Below are 11,586 nucleotides of genomic sequence, written 5' to 3' on the forward strand. Positions count from 1 at the left end.
ACCAATTGCATTCATATTAGTTTTCTATTACTGTGTAACAATTCACCACAAATTTCACAACTTAAAACAACACACATTTATTATCTCACAGTTCTGTAGGTCAGAAGTCTGGGTGGGCTCAGTTGAGTTCTCTGTGTAGAGTCTTACAAGGCCGAGATCAAGGTGTCAGCTGATTTAGACTCTTATCTGGAGGCTCTAAGGAAGAATCCGCTTCCAGGCTTATTTAGGTTGCTGGCCAAAATCAGTTTCATGTGGCTATAAAACTGAGGACCCCATTTCCTTGATGGTCCTCACCTTTCACTTTTCCTATAAATCACAGAGCCAGGCCTCTTTTTGTTCATCAAAGGGAACAAAAAGGGAAAAAATCCTGTTTAATACTACTATATATGCCCTTCCCCCATTTCTAGCTATAGTTATTGGGCTCAGTGACTGTTACTTTAACTTGGCTTTGCAGAATAACTAAGAACTTGCAAAGACTAAGTATAATGCACATAAAAGACAATTGCTGTTTTCCTCTACCTGGAATCACTATCTCTTTTTTTCTAGCAACAATATCCCAATTTTCAGTTAGAGAACCACCCTCTTCCATTAAGGTAGATGGTACATGACCTAGGATTGCACAGTCAGAGTATTTTATCCTTCTGGCCACAAGGGTTGATCCAGGAATGGCCATGTAATTCAAGCCAGGCCAATGAGAGCCTGACCAGGGACTTCTACTGGAAATATTAAGGATGAGAAGCTCTCTTTCTGCTGGTCTTAATAAGATCATAGAAGGTGACTAGAACCAAACTTGGGGGTCTGGAGACCAGACCGTGAAGAAGAGTACCCAAGAATAAAAACCTATGTAGGAAAAGTAGAATCAAGAAGAAGAGACCAAGTTCTTAAGATATAGTTGGAGCATCTAGATTCAGCTTTGCCTAATGTCTCCACTGTTAAGTTCTCTCCTATCATGTGGTATGGGTACTTAGTCCCTAGCCGTAACCTTGGAAGCTCCTTGAGTTTAGGATTATCAAGGAATGTGTGTGTGTGAGTGTATGGGGCGGGGAGGAGAGGGAAAGAGAGAGAGAGAGAAGGAAGCTAAGTAGATCAAGGCAGGTGGAAGAAACGAGGGATGAGTAGGAGGAGATCCTAAAGATGCGCTTTGTTTTCTACTAATGTGAAATTTTCGATTTACTTTAAAATGTTTTTATTTGCCTAAAAGAAGCTGTGGATGTGGTAAACTCTCCAAAGCCATCATATTCCTTTCTTTTTTCAGCCATATTTATTGAATACCAATTTGTGTCAATTCTTGTGCTAGGTAGAAGAAAGATAAATGAGGCAGAGTCCCTACTCTAGAAAAGTAAGTAATCTATCTGTCAAGGAACGGGTGAAATATGAATCAATCTGTAAATACTGAGGACAGAAAACTGTCACAGCACAGATAAAGGATCAACCAACTTGGATGGCAAGGCAGAAAAATCTCAACTCTTGGTGACTAGTAAGTTTGATTTTGAAGGACCATAAAAATGATAATATCTAACATTTACTATGTGATTGTCATGTGTCAGGTACTATTTTTCATACTTTTCATTCATAAACTCATTTAATCCTCACGATCCAAAGAAATTAAATTTGTATTATCTCCACTTTAAAGATGTAAAATTGAGGCCCAAATAAATTAAGTAATTTGCCCAAAGTTCCGCAGCTAAAAATTGACAGTCAGAGACCATTCTCTTATGCGACACTATACTGATTTTCAGAAAATAAAAACAGTTTGTGGAAAAATAACTCCATTCACAGAATGAAGGAAATGATTCCCTTACACCAAAAATGATCGAAGAGGTTCCAAGGTCCTTCCTCCTTGGCCCCACTCTTGGTACTTAAGGGTGTACTTTATAAGCCCCAGGAGAAGCCCCTAAATCTTGAAAGCAGTGAGCCCCTATTTTGTTAAAGACTCAAACGTGAGTGTACATCAGAGGCACTTGGAAAGCTTCTGACTGCCTGGCCCCACCCCAGAGCTTCTGACTCGGTAAGACTAAGGACAGAAGGTCTAAGAATTTGTATTTCTAACAAGTTCTCAGAATATGCTGCTGGTGGTCAGGGGACCACATATTTGTCTTTCAAATAAATGAACCATGCAGAAGCTTGTTTTTTCTCCTAGGTTCTACAAGAAAAACTTTTTACCATGTTTCTGTCGTATGTTTCCTGTTGCTTTCAGATGGTCTGGTTTAAAAACATATAAATCATTTCTTGCAGATCTTAATTTGAAATATTTATTTCAGATTTTTTTCCTCTCCATGACTTGAAATTTTTACTCACATCTCCAGTTCTTATTTCCACATAACTCTGCACACTGAATGCATACTAAAAATGTGTGTGTGTGTATATATGTGTGTGTGTGCATTTAAGTTATTTTTGGGTGTTGAAAGAAACTTCACATCTATAACACTATTCATTGTAGACTGAGAAGAGAGAAACTGTTCATCAGAAGCTTCCAACTTCAACCTCTTTAGAAAATTTAAACTATAATATTTCAAGGGTGGTAAGCACAGACAGACAATAAAAAGACCCAAGACCAGAATTGGCAGGAGAGTAAAATGCATGCAATACAAAACAATTCCTTATGATGAGCTGTAAAAATGATACAATGAATCAATGCTCTTTGTACCACAGGGTGTTTTCACACCCTCCAGAGAAATTGCCAAAATTACTTAAAAACATGGTACATCCAAGTTGGTTATCCATTACCTTCATAAATATTTCTTTCACCACGTCTAATCTCATACAGATGTGCCACGATTATCGAATACTGAGTTGAACACACTTAGACCTCACTTAAAAAGAGAGCAGAATTATAAAAATGTTTTTGAATTTCTGCCACCTACTGGCAACTCAAAGTGCCAGAATTGAGCACAGGGTAATAACACTTCCTGTTCGAGGTTGGTTATGATCTTCGTCTGGAGGATAATTAATTAGCACTTGCTTTAACTAATTTTCAGCTCGTGTAGCTGATATAGTAAGAAAATGGTAGATTGAGTTATTTGGGGGCTTGTTTCCAGGCCCCAGAGCAACCCTGAACCATCCCTGCATTGTAGACCTGATTACAAAGTAAACTTGGCATTTTGGGATTCCCTTCCCTCATGGTGTGACTCATATGGCTTCAGTTTTGGTGAGTTGGTGCTCAGATGGTGTTGTTTTTTGCACATGTGTTGCATAACCCTCAGTGACAAAGCTGGTACATTTCTAGGTGTAATCTTAGAAGGCAGAGAGTGTGTTTGTGGACTGTACAAAAGGAATTTGAATATTGATTTGTATGGCATCTGGAATACATTCTGGAAAGTTCTTAGGGGTATGATGCGTAATGGTTTGAAATTGCCACTCTGGTGCATAGAGCCAGGTTACTAAGGGAAGATCTTTCGGCTTCAATTAACATCTAGTTTCTGATGGTAATTTTGACAGCCTAAACCTAAACTAGGTTTCTCAGATTATCTTCTAAAATCCATCCTTTAACAAAATAACCTAGATGCCAGCACTATTTTGTTCTTAACCTTGTAACTCTTCTGGTCCTGTTTTGTCATTTCTAGGTGTGCCAAACTTCACTTCAAAGAGTTCATTTTATTCCAAGGGGCAACCAATTAGGGATCAAAGACTTTATTTCATTTTGCAAAGCCCAGCCTGGAGAGTTTATTACGCTGGATCAATCTCCCTTTGAAGATTGCTATCTTTGGGTGTGAAACCTGAGTCCCAAGAAAGGCAGATGAGAAAAGCTTTGGGGCAGCCACCAGACAGGAAGGTGTCATTTATACCAACATAGGAAAGCAGAGTCAGGGGCGCTGGAGAGGATCAAAAAGTTGAAGGTACATTGGACATATGGCAAAGAGTGGTGACCATCTGGAAAAGCGGATATTGTAATGAGGCAGGCAACAATCAAAAAGGAGAGTTGAAATTAAAAAAAAAAAAAAAAAAAAAGCCAAGGAAAACACTGAATGATATACCAGTGAGCATGTTTAAAATAATAAGGGCTGTTACGGTCAAAGTCACCGTTCTATGGTCTAGCCATACTCCATTTCTTTCAGTTCTGCAAATGCAGTATGCTCTGTCTAGCCTCTGTGCCTTCATGCAGACATACCCTTCTCTCTGCTGGAATATTGTTCTGTCCTTGCCCTCCCTGCATTTTCTTTTCAATAAACTAACTCTTCCTACTTATTGTTCAGATCTCAGCTTAAGTCACTCTTCCTCTGAAAGTCCAAGGAAGTTCCTTGTAGACCTAAGTGAGTTACTCCACCTCTCATGAGGAGTATTGCCTTTACCACGGAACTTCTCATACTTACTTTTACTGATCGAGGTTTTTCTTTCCCGAGGGCTCTATGCTCAGTCATGGTGGGATCCTGCCTATCTTGTTTCTATCACCACTTTAATCTCAGCACCCAGCACAATACCTGGAACATGTCATGTTGTTCTCATTTCTAAAATGAACGAATCAACGAAATCAACTTGAGGGGACCAGTCAAGCTATTTGTTTTGAAAGAATATCCTATCAACTTGCCATCTCTGCTACAACCCCTCTTCCATTGAGTGAGCAGAGATGAAGGCCGACACCACCTTGGTGCCTCACAGTTTGTAACTGCAGTGGAACACTAGGGCTCATACCCTGCCGATTTTAACAGATCACAATCATTCTCTCTTCCTTTGTGCTAAAATAAGGACATTTCTTCAAATAAAGCAAACTCTACCATCTTCTTTGCATATGTTGCAAATCTTATCATTGTATTAAACAGTTAGATAAGAGTGGTTACAGGTATCTTCCTCAGACTATGTACCCTATTTTCAAGTGAAATCTCTCCTTAGAACTCCAAAAGAGCAAACACATAGTTATTTGCTAGTATAGCTGTATATTAAAATTTTAAATCAGATCATTTACTGATTTTAAAATCAATGAGAGGAAGGCAAGTGGAAGCATTTGTGTTTTGCTTTGTGTTGATGTTCATACAGAACACTTTTGAGTGTGCATTCCTTTGTAAATCGCAGTTTTTAAAATAGTTTAGAATGTATTTTAAAATTAAATATATATTGAACTTGGGGAGATCTATGAGTATCTGTGTGGTACAGATTTGAAAAACACATCTGTGCCAGGCACAGTTCTAAATGTTTTGCCCGTATCAATTCCTCTACTCTCCAGAACAACCCCATGAGGCAGATAATAGTATCCTGATTTTATAGACAAGGGCCCCAAGACAGAGTTGTTAAGTAATTTACCAACTTACAGTAGTAGAACCAGGATTAAATGCAAAAACAGACTCCATTCATTCTTTTAACAAATATTTTTGAGTGCCTACTATCTGCTAGGCACTGTTTTAGGCAATAGGCACACAACAGTGAACAAAATAGATAAAAATCCTTGTCCTGTGAATCTTCTCCTCTGGTGCTGCTTCCATTCCAGCATGTTCACTCTTATCCACTACACTGTACTATGGCTCTCCTCCCTAACTAGCTACCCTGGTCTCTGTGAATGGCAGGGTGATAAGACAGCCAGAGTCAGAAATAGACAAGTTGACTGAGAGCAGAAAGGTGAGTAGGAGCTGGCAAGGAAGGCAGTGAAGGAAGAGCACTGCAGGCACAAGAAACAGACGGAAAACCATGGAGCCCAGTAGCATCTCAGCATCCTTACCACTCTCCTCGTTGTTGTCCTAGCCTACAAAGGGGTCAAAGTCCTGTCTAAAATGGGCTGCTGGTGAGCTTCCTACTTCACAGAGATTAATCCTAAACTGGTCTTAAATTTCCTTCTCAGTATTTTGCTGTAGCCCACCATCGTCCCCAGTCTCACCTTCTCCCTTCTTCCTGCTCCGCCCTGGTGTCTAACTGAATCAGTTCTCTCACTTTTGGTCTTACTGCTTCCTTCCCCAGTTTATAATTCCTCCTCTTGATTCCTATCCCATGTATTCTCAGTATAAGAGTATGCAATTCTCTACATACTCACTCTTGTGTCCTCAGATTACGTGCAGCTTTACTCGTTCCTATAACATTCATTGAGTGCCTATAATGTGCCACACATAGTAAAAATGCTAGGTACCTGTGGGAAGCTGAAAAATGGCCCATCCAAAGATACCCACCTCCTAACCACTGGAGTCTGTGATTGTTACCTTATATGGCAAAAAGAACACAGATATGATTAAATTAAGGATCTTGACACAGAGAGATTTCCTGAGATTATCCAATTGGGCCTTAAATGTAATCACATGTATCTTCATAAGAAGAAGACAGTAGGAGACTTTGATATATACAAATAAGAAGATGATGAGAACACAAAGCAGACAGAGATTTCAAGAGCTGGACCTTGAAGATCGGAATGATATAGTCACAAGCCAAGGAATGCTGGCAGCCACTAGAAATTGGAAGAGGCAAGGAATGGAGTCTCCCCTGGAACCTCTAAGGGATTATGGCCTCAATTTTGGGCTTTTGGCCTTCAGAACTGTGAGAGAATAAATTACTGTTGTTTTAAGGCACCAATTACTGGTAATTTGTTACAGTAGTCTCAAGAAACTAATATAGTACCCTTTCTCTAGTTCCTTCTCAGACTTTCCAAAGCCATTCCTACCAGTTTCCACAGTCTATAGTAACTGTGTATTTCCATGTTCTCCATTGAAAACTCCTTGAAACCAGGGACTGGCGCCTTTTCATCTTCATATATTCCTGGCATTTTATACAATACTTGACATATTATAGATGCTCAATAAATTTTTGCTGAATGAATAAACTATAATGGAGCATTATAGTGTTATTTAATTTTTTTGTATGTGAAAGTATTGTCTTTTCAATTAGACTGTGAGAAACCGTGGCTTTGCATCATCTGGGGTGCAAAGCACAATATGGTGGACTGTTCCCAGCTGAGGGATGACACAGAGGTTTCATCTCCCATGATCAGTAAAGGCTACCTGGATACTCAGTGAAATAGGACACCTTGAACAATTAATTATGTCTGTCATAGATGTGATACTAGAGAGGAGTGTATATGAACATATACTTTGCCATCCCTGACCCAGCTTTTGTCCCATGGATAAGATTTCTCTTATCTAAACATGAAACAAATGATATTCCTGCCCTCCAGAATCTTAGAACTAAAATTTGGCGTTTATAACTCGCCCATGGTAGAAATAGCTTCTCATATTCTTGGTTCCTGCTGTGAAAATTGAACAGTGTGTGTTACTTTTTAGTTCAACATTTTCAACAACAGACCCTGTTCTAAGTGCTGGAACTGTTCAGCCCTGGCCTTCAAAGAGTTTGAAGACTAATAGAGAAGATAAACAGGTTTTAGACCAACCCAGGTAACCAGTGTGAAAGGGGCTACAGTGTGGGTCTGTGAAGGTGTGGTGCTGCCACAGGGCATAAATGTCTTAGGAGAAAGGGGAAGACTGAAACCTTCAGGCAAAGACCTTGGATTAAACCTGGAAACTGGCTCTTAAAACACTGACTAAAGGGAGGGAGAAAATTCATCCTGCTGTGGATCAGGAGCAAGTGTGTGTGACTCAGTGGCTCTCTGCCTTCAGCTCTGGGTCCCAAAGGAGGCCTGTGCTGTCTGGCTGATTTTGCAGTGAGCCTGGTAAAAATTTAGCATTTCAGTCACTCCCTGTCCCCTGAGCAGAGTTCCGGAAGCAGGATCAATAGGGAAACATCGTCAGCAGCTAGAGGATGCTATAAATCTTTTCAGCCCTGAACAGAAATATTTGAGTGGGGGCTGGCTGAGGCTGCTGGGAGGAGCTAACACAAAGCTTTGGGGTTCCATTCTAATGAGCACTTTCTGCTGCTTAAAGCTGTGTCGTTGAAGGCTGAGGGCAGGGAGCTGGTGTTGATCAGTCTCTGTTCAGACCATGGGGTGAAAACCAATGCCTTAACAGACAGTTATTAAAATGCCCTTTCCTTCAGTAGTTATTTGTCAAGAATATGATGTGCATATGTCAAGACCTTAGGTACTACCACACAGATAAATGCTTCCTGCTATGCCCTGAATGTTTGCGCCCCGCTCCTCCAAATTCATATGTTGAAATCCTAATGCCCAATTAAAAGGTAGGATTTGGGGATAGTGATTAGGTCACAAGGGTGGAGCCCTCAAGACTGATTAATGCCCTAATGAGAGAGGCCTGAGAAAGACCTTGCCCCTCCCACCATGTGAGGATACTATAAGAAGTCTGTGACCCTGAGAGGACCGTCACCCAACCATGCTGGCACCCTAATCTCAGACTTCCAGCCTCCAGAACTATGAGAAATAAATTTCTGTTGTTTATAAGTAACCTAGTGTGTGGTATTTTCTTATTGTAGCCCAAACTAGGATACGCCGCACCTATTTACCCATCCAAACATGCTGATGTGGTGGAGAGGACTCAGGCCATGGAGTAAAAATGATCTGGGGCGGAGCTTAGCCTGCACCTCAAAAGCTGTGATCTTGGTCCATCCTAATCCCTGCCAGTAGATCTGTGGCCTGCCAGGTTTCGCTTGTGGACCAGAGCACCTTAGAAGCCTCATCTCGAGCAGTGAGCACAGCTTCAGTGGGCTCATGCCAGGGTGCTTCTAGACACTGGAGAGGGGAAAAAAAAGAAGAAAAAAAAAAGCTGCATGATTTTAGGTGAATTCATCACTGCTCCGAGCTTCATCTTCCTCATCTGTAAAATGAGCATAAAAATAGTACCTACATCACTGAATGTATATTAGAATGTAGAAGATCTTAGCCAAGTGCTTGGAAGATAATTGATGTTAGTTACAAATAATTTTTTTGGGGGGGGGCGGGAGGGAGGGCAGGTTTAATGTTTGCCCTGGAGGTCAAGAACAGGTTGCAGAACAAAAAGTACGAGCCATGGCTGGGGGAATGTCTCAGGGGATGAGGGTTTATTGACTTACAGTAAGATTGGAAAGCAGTAGGGTGCTTAATATCTGCTGCTCCTCATTCACCCATTCAGCAGATATTTACTGAGCTAAAACAAGCCAGGCACCCTGCTAGGACCTAGCAGTACCCAGACGATAAAGCATCTCCAGCAGTATCTTAAATTCTATGAGAGCAAGGACAATGTTTGGAGTGTTTGCTGCTATAGTTCTAACATTTAATAGTGCTAGGTTAGTAAATATTAAATAAGTATTTTCTAATGAGATAAGTAGGTGTGGAATGATTATTTTTAGTGCAAAATGGCAATAATAAAAATAATACCTATCAGAAACTACGTGTGTCTGAATTTGGCTAAAAACTACCAGATGTCTCTCCTGAACCACTGTGCCAGCTACTGCTCCTCACTACTCCCTACCAGCAGTGGACGAGGACATTATATCTCTCATCTCCACCTACACTTGGCACTATGCAGCTTTTTAATTAATGCCCATCTAAAATGTATAAAGTGATGGCTCATTTGTTTTTGATTCACGTTTTTCTGATTACTAATACATTTGAGTAAAACTTCAAATGCTTGCTAGTCCTTTGGGTTTTCTTTTCTGGAAATTGCCTGTTGGTGTCCTTTGCCCAATTCTGCTCCTCGGCATATATTTCAAATAGAGTCTCAAACATGACCATAGAGAGCAGTGCACAAGAACAGTCATGGCTGCTATTCACTGTGGTGGGAGGTTGGAGGCAGCATGAGGTCCTTCACTCAGAGTTAGTTGTTCTAGGTGGGGAATGCATATCTTTAGGTACTCTGTGGCAATTCTAAGTGATTAATTAGATGTAGAGGTAGCAGCATGAGGCTTCTTAAAAGCATAGAGATAGGTGATAGAACTGAGATCTATAAAACAATGCTACTCATATGTAAATTACAAATTTATGCAATTAAAATACCCATATGTGTGTGAGTGAGTGTGTGTGTATATATTTTATAGAATACAGAACATGTTAAACACATTACAGTGGTTTTGGGGATGGCAGGGAATAAAGGTGAAGAACCAGGATCAAAGAGAATAATGAAATAAATAAGAGAAAAGACCTTGATGATGATAACATGTCAAGAATTGAAGAGTAAAAGTAATTCAATCCTGTGCACCTGAAATCTGATAATAGAATAGTAATTAATGGCCATGAATACAATACTGCTTTATATTTCTATGGCTCTTTGAATTTTTCAAAGCATTTCACAGCTATTTTATTCGCTATCAGTAACAAGTAGCTCTACAAGGAAGACAGATATTCCTCTCCCGATGCAGAGAGAAGAAAATTCAGATAAGGGGAGATTAACTTTGCTTGAGAAGACACTAGGACCCAGAAACTTCCATTCAGAGACTGCCTTCTTTCCACTACAATAGATTGGTCAGACGCTGTCACTAGGATCCCTGAAGGCTGGTAAAATTTGAATCAAGCTCTTCATTTATCTTTCTTCACATCCCTTCCTGCCGGGTAAAAACCTATGTGCTTTAGTGGGCTTCCCACTTCCCCATTACATCTCAGCTATTAAGGCTGTTTCACACATAGGGCTCCCATTGACCCTGGCTCTCTCCCTAATTGAACCCAAAGACTAAAACATCCTTTACAATAAGCACTTCTTTGTAATAGACAGATTTCCTGGACCCATAAAACAGCTTTTAGAAAGGGCGAGCTGTATTTAAGGAAGACATTAATATAGTGCCACAAAATGAGGTTTGCTGACATATGACTCTCTGAATAATTTACTTTAAATAAATTAACACTAGAATTTACATTTACCTTTGAAAGTCCAATTTACTGGAGACACTGAGGATGTGCTCCCTGGAGAATGGGAATAATGAAAAACACCAGCTTTCGTTTGACTGCCTCGCTAAGAACCATAGTGATGAAATGGCTACCTTTTCTGGAGAACTCTCTCTCCCAGTTGATTCTCACTCAGACCATCCATTGGAGGGGCTTCCTGGTTTCTCCCGCAGCCCTTCTGTTTGCCAACAAGATGAGTTTAGCACCAGATGAGGGCAAGGGACAGGGGATAGCATGGAGGAAAGAAAACCCACTATAACTGAAAAGTTAATAATAATTATACTATAGCTGGAAGTTAGTGATAAATTATTTGCATATATTATCTCATTTCATCATTGTAAAAACTCTATGAAGTAGGATTTCATATTAATCCCGTCTGACAGATACAGAAACTATGACTTAAATGGTTAATTTACTGAGGATCACATAGCTAGTAAATGGTGGCCCTCATACTCAAATGTAAGGAGCCTTACTTAAGTCAGAGTCCAAACTTGGGATTTTCTTTTAAATAATTATCTAATTATCAATAATTTAAATATTCGAATTTACATGATCATTATAAAAAATTGGAAAGAGAAAAAATATATATTAAAAAAAAAATCATCCTCTCTTAGTATCCAGCGTTAATTATTACCCAGAATACTCAGAGCTGATTGTTTGGTCATATTCTTTTTTCTTGTGAGAAGACTGCATTTCTGTTTTTCAGAGATTGAGCATATTTCTCTGTGCTTTAGGAGCTGGGGTGGGTAGCGTGGGCCTTTTATAGAGTAGAAAGGGAAAGCAGGGACCTTTTGGCCCGTTAAAATGAGTGCATGATTTATCTGCCCTTTCCAACTGGCAGCTGACCAAAGAGGCTGATGGGCATAGCAGGTTTCCTGGTCGCGTGTGGTTCCAGCATATGGAAATGCAGCGCT

General features: G+C 40.0%; 1 non-coding gene across 1 annotated transcript; it reads left to right on the plus strand.

Moving 5' to 3' along the window:
- Window positions 1–8,417: 8,417 nt before the first annotated feature.
- On the plus strand, window positions 8,418–8,551 carry LOC111741312. The gene has a single exon (XR_002780965.1). It is a non-coding gene; the product is annotated as a small nucleolar RNA SNORA52 (small nucleolar RNA).
- Window positions 8,552–11,586: the final 3,035 nt, after the last annotated feature.

This window comes from Pteropus vampyrus, unplaced genomic scaffold (genome assembly GCF_000151845.1).
Source record: "Pteropus vampyrus isolate Shadow unplaced genomic scaffold, Pvam_2.0 Scaffold76, whole genome shotgun sequence".
Classification (NCBI taxonomy): domain Eukaryota; kingdom Metazoa; phylum Chordata; class Mammalia; order Chiroptera; family Pteropodidae; genus Pteropus; species Pteropus vampyrus.